The sequence below is a fragment of the Tachyglossus aculeatus genome, chromosome 10 (genome assembly GCF_015852505.1).
Source record: "Tachyglossus aculeatus isolate mTacAcu1 chromosome 10, mTacAcu1.pri, whole genome shotgun sequence".
Lineage (NCBI taxonomy): Eukaryota > Metazoa > Chordata > Mammalia > Monotremata > Tachyglossidae > Tachyglossus > Tachyglossus aculeatus.
Genome location: NC_052075.1, coordinates 7,547,430 through 7,558,007, shown reverse-complemented (window position 1 = coordinate 7,558,007; position 10,578 = coordinate 7,547,430).

The window sequence follows — 10,578 nt, the reverse complement described above, 5'->3', positions numbered from 1 at the left end:
AACACATTGAAAGTTCTTTTTTAGATACCGTTATTCTTTAACACTGAACCTGTTGTAACGCTGGCACTGTTCCTGGAACTCTTGAGTGTGAACCTGAAGCACCACGAGGGAGATGCATCGCGGGGAAGGGAAGCTGGAAATCTGGGGAGAATTTTTTTCTTTTTTGTGGGGTGGGCTAATAAATCCCAAGCAGCATGGCCTAGTTGACAGATCACGGGCGTGGAAGAAGTCAGAAGTCATAAGGATGAGAGCTCACCTCCTCCAGGAGGCCTTCCCAGACTGAGCCCCTTCCTTCCTCTCCCCCTCATCCCCCTCTCCATCCCCCTCTTCTTACCTCCTTCCCTTCCCCACAGCACCTGTATATACGTATATATGTTTGTACATATTTCTCTATTTATTTATTTATTTATTTATTTATTTTACTTGTACATATCTATTCTATTTATTTTATTTTGTTAGTATGTTTGGTTTTGTTCTCTGTCTCCCCCTTTTAGACTGTGAGCCCACTGTTAGGCAGGGACTGTCTCTATATGTTGCCAACTTGTACTTCCCAAGTGCTTAGTACAGTGATCTGCACACAGTAAGCGCTCAATAAATACGATTGATTGATTGATTGATAATCCTGGCTCTGCCATTTGTCGCCATTGTTGGGTAGAGATCGTCTCTATATGTTGCCAACTTGTACTTCCCAAGAGCTTAGTACAGTGCTCTGCACACAGTAAGCGCAAAATAAATACGACTGATTGATTGATTGATTTATCAGTTGTGTGACCTTGGGCAAGTCAATTCACTTCTCTGTGCTTCAGTTACCCCGCCTGTACAATAGGGATGAAGACTGTGAGCCCTACGTGGGACAGTGACTGTGTCAACCCAACTTGCTTGTATCCACCCCAGCACTTAGTACAGTGCCTGGCCCATAGTGAGTGCTTAATGAATACAGTTGTTATTATTATTATTATTCATTCAGACACAGATTGGTAATCACTTGAGGAGTGGGGTTTTTAGTGGGTTTGTAGCTGCATTGTATTCATTTTGGAAAAGTTGGTTTCTGTGAAGACGTCATCTTGGTTTTCCAAATTTGTATGGGGAAATAATCAATTGATCAATCATTCAATCAATGGTATTTATTGAGGGCTAATTGCTTTGCATTGCTTTGTACTTTCCCAAATGCTTAGTACAGTGCTCTGCCAACAGAAGCGCTCCGTACATACCATTGATTAATTAACTGGTAGGAGAGCACTGTACTAAGTGCTTGGGAGAGTACAGTAGAGTAGGTAGACGTGATCTCTCTGGATTTCTCTGGAGTGCACAGCCCTATGAGCTGTTAATATGGAGAGAGTCAAACTCTTCCTTTGACCCCTGGGTTATTCTTCACTCTAGAGGATCACTGCTCTGGGTCTCCTGACACCGATAGCCATCAACAACGCAGCTCCCTTAAACAACTCAAAAAGATGCATGATGATGGTGGCCATATGTTACAGTTTAGCTGGGGCAATTCCAGAAATTTATGGTTGCTATGCACCTCATTCCAGGAAATGACCCTGGGGGTAATCGGTGGTGAGAGGATGACTATATTCCACAAAGCCTTGTGGGGAATGTAGTTCAAGACTGAGCTGAGATATGATTCAGAAATGTTGTGTGCTCATCCTGACTTTATAATTCCCCTTCTTTTCCATTCTTTTTTTGTGATTGGCCTAATTTAAACTGCCCGGGTATTATCTTTGTGAATTTTCATAAAGATGATATCAGTGTAGTGGGGAAGCAGTGTGACTAGACTGTGAGCTTGTTGTTGGGCAGGGATTGTCTCTATAACTGAATTGTACTTTCCAAGTGCTTAGTACAGTGCTCTGCACACAGTAAGCACTCAATAAATTGGAGTGAATGAATGGAAAAAACACAGCCCTGGGAGTCAGAGGACCAGGGTTCCAAATCAGACTCTGTTACCTGTCCGCTGTGTGATCTTGGACAAGTCACTTAACCTCTCTGTGCCTCAATTACCTCATCTATAAAATGGGGATTAAGTCCTCCTCCCTCTCCCTTAGACTGAGCCTAATGTGGGGCAGGAACTGTGTCCAACCTGATTATTTGCATCTACACCAGTGCTTAGAATAGTCCTTGACACAAAGACAGCATTAAAAAAGTACCATTAAAATGTGAGAGTCACTATAGGGCAAGCAGAACAGACAAGACTCTAAAGGAACTATCTTATATCTCAGCTTACCCTTAGACTGGAGAAATGGGATTATTTTGTTTGAGAGACAGCAAGTACTGAGGGGCCACTTAATGATCATCCTCAAGAATATATGGAACTATCATATAAATAGCACTAATATTAATAATTATGCTATTTGGTAAGTGCTGACAATGGGCCTTGTACTATACTAAGCCCTGAGATAGAGACAAGATAATCAGGGCACACATGAAGCTCATAGACTAAGTAGGGGAGAAAATAATTATTGAATCTCCATTCTGCACATGAGGGAACTGAGGCACAGAGAAGTTAAGTGATTTGCCTTAGGTCATACAGTTGACGAGTGGTGGGTCTGGGATCAGAACTCAGATCCTCTGACTCCTAATAAGAAGCTTTAGTCTTTCCCGACCGCAGAACAAGATTCATTTGGCTTAGAAAGGAATGCATCAATCATGTTCTTCATCATCAAACATACTAAGCACTTCAACGTCCACAGCAGCATACTAGAAGCTTAGACAATATTCATTATTCATTACAAGTTAAAGGCAGTGTCCCTGCTCTCAAAGAGTTTTCAGTCTATGGGTGGAGATAAGTGGATACAAATTGCCAAATACATTTCGTCAAAGAATAAGACAATAGAGACAGGAAAAAGTAAAAAAAAAACTGAATCAATAATGAACACGAAGAGGTACTCTCTAAGTCCCTTTTTCCTCTTCTTCCACTCCCTTCTTTGTCACGCTACATTTTATTCATCCCACCCTCAGCCCCACAGCACTTATGTTCGTATCCACAATTTATTTATTGATATCAATCTGTCCCCAGGCAGCAAAGTGGAGTATGGACTGGAGAGGGGAGAGGTTAGGTCAGGAAGGAGGCTGACACAGTAGTCAGGACAGTGTGGCAGCAGTTTGGATGGAGAGGAAGGACTGAATTCTGGAGATGTGCAGAGAGAACTGACAAGATTTAGTAACAGGCTGAAAGTGCAGGTTGAAGGAGGGAGATGGGTTAAGGTTAATGGGACAGGAAGAATGGTGGTGGTGTCTACAAAATTAAGGTCAGCCACTCCCAGCTCTAAAAAATGCTCCCCACGAACATATGATTAAAACATTTTGGTTCCTGTAGAACAGGCTTCTTGAAGGGGTTAAAGAAAGAGGTTATGTAGGTTCAGGCTCCGTATTACCCATTTGAGTGGGGCAAACCAACTAGAAATGCAAATTTAAAGGAGTAGGAAGTACCGCTCAGATAAAAAAAGAACCCAACAAAATCCCAACAGATAAACAATTACATTTTATTTGCCATTGCCCGAGGAAGGCCTTAGAGACCAAGACGACTCACCATCTTATTTTTCACTTTGATTATATGTCCAAAACAGAATTTTGGTGCTGTTAGCCAGTATTTTAAAGTGTTAACTGGGGCCCCAGTGTGACTGTAGAGTACTGGAAATCCTTGTTACTTGCTGCATACCCTCGGTTTTACAATAGGGTATTTCCAGAAAACACAAAAGTATTCATAAGAAGTGTTCATAAGCAGTAGTAACGGGCCTGTAAGTGATTATTCGGAGAGAGATACGGTTTCAAGGTTATATGCAACAGACAATTTTTCTTCTTTTCCCACACTGGGAAACACAACAGTGTAATAACTTGTGATAGTTCCCAGTGGCACAAATGAAGGTTTCTGGCAGTGATGGAAAATGAAAAATCATGTTCAAGCCTTGTGCCCGGAGAGGAAAAACAGTCAACACTGTAAGAATTAATAAAAAATAAGCATAGAAAAAATGCCTCCCAGCATCAGTCCATTTTGTTCTTCCTCAACTCCCTCCAGTCTTTTCTGATTTCCCTGTTCACCTGTCAACTTCTGCTATTCTATCTTTTCCCCTTTCCCTCTATCCTCCTCTCCTCTGCATTGCAGAACTTGGGGCTGGGAAAACAAAGACATTTCTATGGAAGTCCGATAGTTCCTGAAGCTTGATTCAGCATGTGTGTTTTCAGGAGGCAAAAAATGCAAATTATGTGAAAATCTGAAATACTTGTATCTGAATTGAAATCTCCAAAGAAACTTCCACTACTAGTCTGAATTCTGAAGCAGTAAGTCCTAGTGGAAAGAACATAGCCTGGGAAACAGAGGGTCTGGGTTCTTATCCCAACTCTGCCACTTTTTTGCTGTGTGACCTAGAGCAAGTCACTTAGCTTCGCTGTGCCTCAGTTACCTTACCTGTAAAATAGAGATTAGGACTGTGAGCCCCATGTAGGGCATAATAATAATAACAATGATGGCATTTGTTAAGCGCTTACTATGTGCCGAGCACTGTTCTAAGCTCTGGGGGAGATACAAGGTAATCAGGTTGTCCCATGTGGGGCTCAGAGTCTAAATCCCCAGATGAGGTAACTGAGACACAGAGAAGTTAAGTGACTTGTCCAAAGTCACACAGCTGACAAGTGGCAGAGCTGGGATTAGAACCCATGACCTCTGACTCCCAAGTCCGAGCTCTTTCCACTATGCCACGCTGCTTCTCTAGGGCATGTACTAGTAGGTCCAACCTGACTAGATTGTATCTACCCCAGCACTCAGTACAGTGCCTGGCACATAGTAAGTACTTAAAAAGTACCATTTTTTAGAAAAGGGATTTTAATCTCAGGTGTGAGTTACAGGTGCTACTCATCAGGATCAGATTCATCTAAGACTTCAGAAGAGGATTTGTTGAGGAGAACAGAAAGGTGATTTGGAGTTGTGCAGAGAGAACTGACAAGATTTAGTAACTGACTGAAAATGCAGGTTGAAGGAGAGAGATGAGGCAAGGTTATGGGCTTATGAGATGGGAAGAACGGTGGTGGTGTCTACAAAATTAAGGTCAGCCACTCCCAGCACTACAGAAATGTTCCCCATGAACACACAATTAAAACATTCTGGTCCCTTGAAACAAAAATTTCAGTTTTGTGAGGAATGAAATTTTATTGCATTGCTTTTATTCTTTAAGTGGGCTTACCATGAAACATAGCAGAATGCAGGGAAGCAGTGAAACATAGGAAGGCAACACTACTTACTGAATTTAAGTAGCTTTTGTGTGTTTGAATTTCAACTGATATTTTCTAAAGGTGACTGAATTAAAGAAAGCATTGTGTAAAGATGCCCTACTACTATATTTGTTTACTTTTTTCACTTAGAAAAAAATATTTCCATGGAAACAGAACCTATGAAAAATATGAGAAAGCTCTAGAAATTGCATACTGTTGCTTTATGACATTGAAAAATAGGCCTCAGGTCCACTTTCTTCCTTTGATAACTTGAGACAATCAGCAAAGCACTAAAAGAATCATAAAATGGAACACCAGATAGAGCAAATATTTTACTAAATGTTTCTTCTGATGTCTCATTTTTTTAAAAAACTATTGCCAAATGAAATCACATCCATGATGCTTTTACACTTGTGTCAAATGCCATCATTCATTTTTTTTTAAACAAGGGGTAATTGTACCTGACTAAAGAAAAAATTCAATTTTATTACTAGACTTTAATCTCCTTCCTCAAAACTGCAGAATAATAATAACAATAATAATTGTAGTATTTGTTAAGAATTTATATGCCAAGAACTATACTAATCACTGGGGTGGTTACAACATACTCAGATCAGGCACAGTCCCCCACGTGAGGAGGAGGAGGGCAAACCCATTGCGGGGTAGGGACCATATCTACATGTTGCCGATTTGTACTTCCCAAACGCTTAGTACAGTGCTCTGCACAAAGTAAGCACTCAATAAATACAATTGAATGAATGAATGAATGAACCCTAACCCCAGTCCCCATTTAATAGATGAGGAAACTGAGGACAAGAAAATGACTGCCTAAAGTCACACAGAAGTAAGTGGCAATTGATTGACTGATTGATCACTTTCCTGATTCCCCTTCTTATGCTCCTTTCAATTATTTATGTAACTAGACAGCAAGTTTTCTTAGCAAAATCCAAAATGCATTTGTAGACACTCAGATGAGTAAATTTGCAGTGGTCCTGGAATTCACCCATCTCTTCATCACTGAGTCTGTGCTCTTTGGAGCAATATTAGTGATAAGCATTGTTATCTCATAAATTATTCTATCATTCCATCAAAGTGAATTTGAGATTCATTCATTCATTCATTCAATTGTATTTATTGAGCGCTTACTGTGTGCAGAGCACTGTACTAAGCGCTTGGGAAGTACAAGTTGGCAACATATAGAGATGGTCCCTACTCAACAGTGGGCTCCCAGTCTAGAAGAGATAAATTGGAGAGAGAGTCATAATTTCCATTTTATCGAGAAGAGAATGGAGGCTTAGAGGTATGGTAGTCATTGCCCAAGACAGTTATGAGTATAGTATTTATTGAGCACTTACAGTGTGCAGAGCACTGTACTAAGCACTTGGGAAGTACAATTCAGTAACAGATAGAGATAATCACTGTCCACAACGGGCTCACAGTCTAGAATGGGGGAGATAGACATCAAAACAAGTAAACAGGCATCAGTAGTATCATTATAGAGTTATAGGACCATTGTTGGGCAGGGACCATCTCTATGTGTTGCCGATTTGTACTTCCCAAGCGCTTAGTACAGTGCCCTGCAAACAGTCAGTGCTCAATACATATGATTGAATGAATGAATGAACATACATGCCATTAATAAAAATGAATAGAATTATATTTGTAAATATGCAGATATATACACAAGTGCAGTCATTTGGTTTATAACTGTCAGATGAGTCTTTGTGTCCTATGTTTGCAAACAGTCCAAAAAACCCCATCTTGGCATTTGCATTGGCACAAATCTCCAATCTTGGGCTTAGGAGTTGGTGTTCATTTTAGTGGTTCCTAAAATTAGATAGAACCCCCCCACCACAATGTCTAGACTATTAGCACTTGTGAATAGGGATTGTGTCTACTTATTCTATTGTGTTTTATTGTCTCAAACAGTATGAAGTATTGCTCTAGTATGTGCTCTATCTGTTTGCTATAGGCACAATCATTAAATTAATCAATTAATGGCATTTGTTGAGTGCTTATTGTGTGCCAAGTGCTGTACTGAGTACTCGGGAAGTACAGTGCAGCAGAGTTGGTCGATGTGACCCCAGCCCAAAAGGAGCTTATGGTCTGCAAATGCAAAGCGGGCTTGGCTACTGCATTGCAAGCTGCATGGCAGGCTATTACATGTGGGTTTCTCCCAGCAGAAAGTTTGCCTTTCTGAAGATGAAAGATCCTTTAATTTCATACTCTAAAATGAACAACTCGTTGTCCCAAAATACTAGCTTTTATTGCAAGTGAATTGATGTAATGCACACCATGTGAATAGCAAGACAAATCAAACGGTGAGCTAACAGGTCAACAACTGGTGCCAGCAGCAGGCTTTCTCAGCTATCTCCTCTCTGTGGGGCATTTACTTCTCCTATGTCTTGATAAATGGGATGAAATAGACTTCTGGGCCTTCGTTTTGGCAGCCGGCCTAACTAGGAAGTTAAGCTCAACTGCTTCAAGCATAAGAAGAAATATTTCCCGAGCAATTCTGAAGGTCAGTGAGAAGTGGTCTCATATTAGTCACAAGTGCCTGACAAAGGCTCCAGAATATATCAGCTGAAGTTGTGGCCTTCTGACAAGTTTAATTGTCTCGGATGAACTCGAAGAGGAGTTGCTAGTCAGGATCAGTTCTATTAGCTCCCTCTGGGCAGAGTATTAAATGATTAGAAGTTTCACTCAGGAATAGCAAGCTATTTCTAATAGCCTCAGAGTATCTCCTAATTCACCAGAGATCATACCAGGAGTTTCAGTGCTATACTTTGCCCCTTACTGATGAACGATGGGTGACTTCTTTAAGAAGGTTTTGCCCCTTCCCTAAAATGTCTGTTTATATTCTCCTCTCCTACAGAGGAGGGCTGGAGGATAATAATAATAATTAATAATTTATAATTTTGGAACTTGTTAAGTACTTACTATGAGCCAAACACTGCTCTATGCACTGAGGTAGATACAAGTTAATCAGTTTGGACACAGTCTCTGCTCCAGTTAGGGTTCACACTTTTATCCCCATTTTACAGATGAGGTAACTGAGGCACAGAGAAGTTAAATGACTTGCCCAAGTTCACACAGCAGACAACTGGCAGAGCCAGGAATAGAACCAGGTGCTTCTGACTCCCAGGATCCATTATCTTGCCCATCCATGCTACCTACAGAAGAAGCTTGGCCTGGTGGACAGAGCATGGGCCTGGGAATCCGAAGGTCATGGGCTCTAATCCCAGCTCTGCCACTTATAATAATAATGGCATTTATTAAGCACTTACTATGAGCAAAGCACTGTTCTAAGCGCTGGGGAGGTTACAAGATGATCGGGTTGTCCCACGGGGGGCTCACAGTCTTAATCCCCATTTTCCAGATGAGGTAACTGAGGCACAGAGAAGTTAAGTGACGTGCTCAAAGTCCCACAGCTGACATTTGGCGGAGCCGGGATTTGAACCCATGACCTCTGACTCCCAAGCCCGGGCTCTTTCCACTGAGCCACGCTGCTTCTCTTCTTCTGCTGCTTCACTGCTTCTGCTTCTCACTTGTCTGCTTTGTGACTTTGGGAAAGTCACTTCAGTTCTCTGGGTCTCAGTTACCTCATCTGTAAAGTGGGGATTGAGACTGTGAGCCCCACGTGAGACAGGGACTGTGTCCAACCCAATTGCTTGTATCTACCCCCAGCGCTTAGTACAGTGCCTGGCTCATAGCAAGCACTTAACAAATGTGAGCCCGTTGTTGGGTAGGGACCATCTCTATATGTTGCCAACTTGTACTTCCCAAGCGCTTAGTACAGTGCTCTGCAAACAGTAAGCGCTTAATAAATACAATTGAATGAAATGTCATCATTATTATTGTGGTTATTATTACTGAACAGTCTTTCAAATCGAACTTGACCACATTATTTTTCATGAAAATGTTAACACTGTTTATTCATTTTTAATGAAAGCAGAGACAACCGGATAAGAGTAAAATAATAGCTGTCATATTTGTTAAGCACTTGCTATGTGCCAAGCACCGCACTAAGCGGTGAGGTAGATACAAGATAATCAGTTCCCACATGGGGCTCACAGTCTATGAAGGAGGGAGAACAGGTATTGAATCCCCATTCGACACCGCAGAGATCTGAGGCAACAGAGAAGTTAAGTTAAACCCAGAGTCACACAGCAGGTAACTGGGGGAGCCAGGATTAGAGCCAGGTCTTCTGAATCCCAGGACTGTGCTCCTTCCAAACCTTGCAAACCTTCCCTTTTCCTTCTTAGTGACCATGTAAGTGACCTGGAAGTGGATTATGTCAAATGAGTCCCGGAACGCTTTGGGGTCTAAAATGTATCCAACATGGTTCTTACTGCATGTGGAAGTTGAGGCATTTAAAGAGAGCAAGAACTTTGGGTTGGTGTGTGATAAGATGAACAAGTTGGAAAGGTGAGTCTTAATTCAGAGACATTTGTTTTTCTAAAATTCCCAACAGACCTGTGTGAACTGACCCATCTGGTTCACCTTTTCAGGTCCCATCTATGAAGTGAGAACAAGATACAGATCGACTCAATTTGTAGCAGAGGGAATCTAAATAAGACAAATAGAGCATCCGCTGTGTATCAATCAATTAATTAATGACATTCATTGAGTGCCGCCTATGTGAAGTGTCACTTGGGAAAATGCAGTATGAGTAGCTAGACAAGAACCCTGCTCAGGAGGAACTTACAGTCAAGAGAGGGAGAAAGTCATTAAAGTCAATTACAGACGAGGGAAATAGCAGAATAACAGCTGATAGAAATCAAAACAGGGCACTAAGGGGCATCGGAGAACTTTTGAAGATTTTTTTTTGAGGTCAGAGATACTCATCTGTTAAGGATGATTTAGGAATTCAAGATTCTCCTGAATACAGGAGAATGGATTGTGACTCATGTCCTTGAAATGCTTTCTCTCTCTCTCTCTCTCCCACCCCACCCCAAAATACTTATCTCTCTCTTGCTTATAGAGAAAATACTTTTCTCTCTCTCCAATTTCCCTGTCAGCAGCTTTGACAGCAGAATGGGGGGTTGGGGTGGTGGTGGTGAGGGAGGGGTGTGTGTGTGCGTGTGTTTGTGTGTGGCCAGGGAATGTAAAAAAACCCTAAATTTAACCCAGAGCTAACCAAATTGGAAGTCTCTGGTCCCTGGGCAATCTTGGCCCCCAGGTGAATTTAATTTTCACGTCTAAATGACTCTCAAAATCCCTCTGTGTTCCTGTTATTCATTGATTTCATTGTACTTTTGAACCCAAATAGCCGTGCAAATATTAACTGCAAATGGATAAACAACCTGCCAAAAGGATCCTTGCCAACTTAAAATGGACCTAGACATCCAATTTCAGAAGCTGTTTCCTGACAGG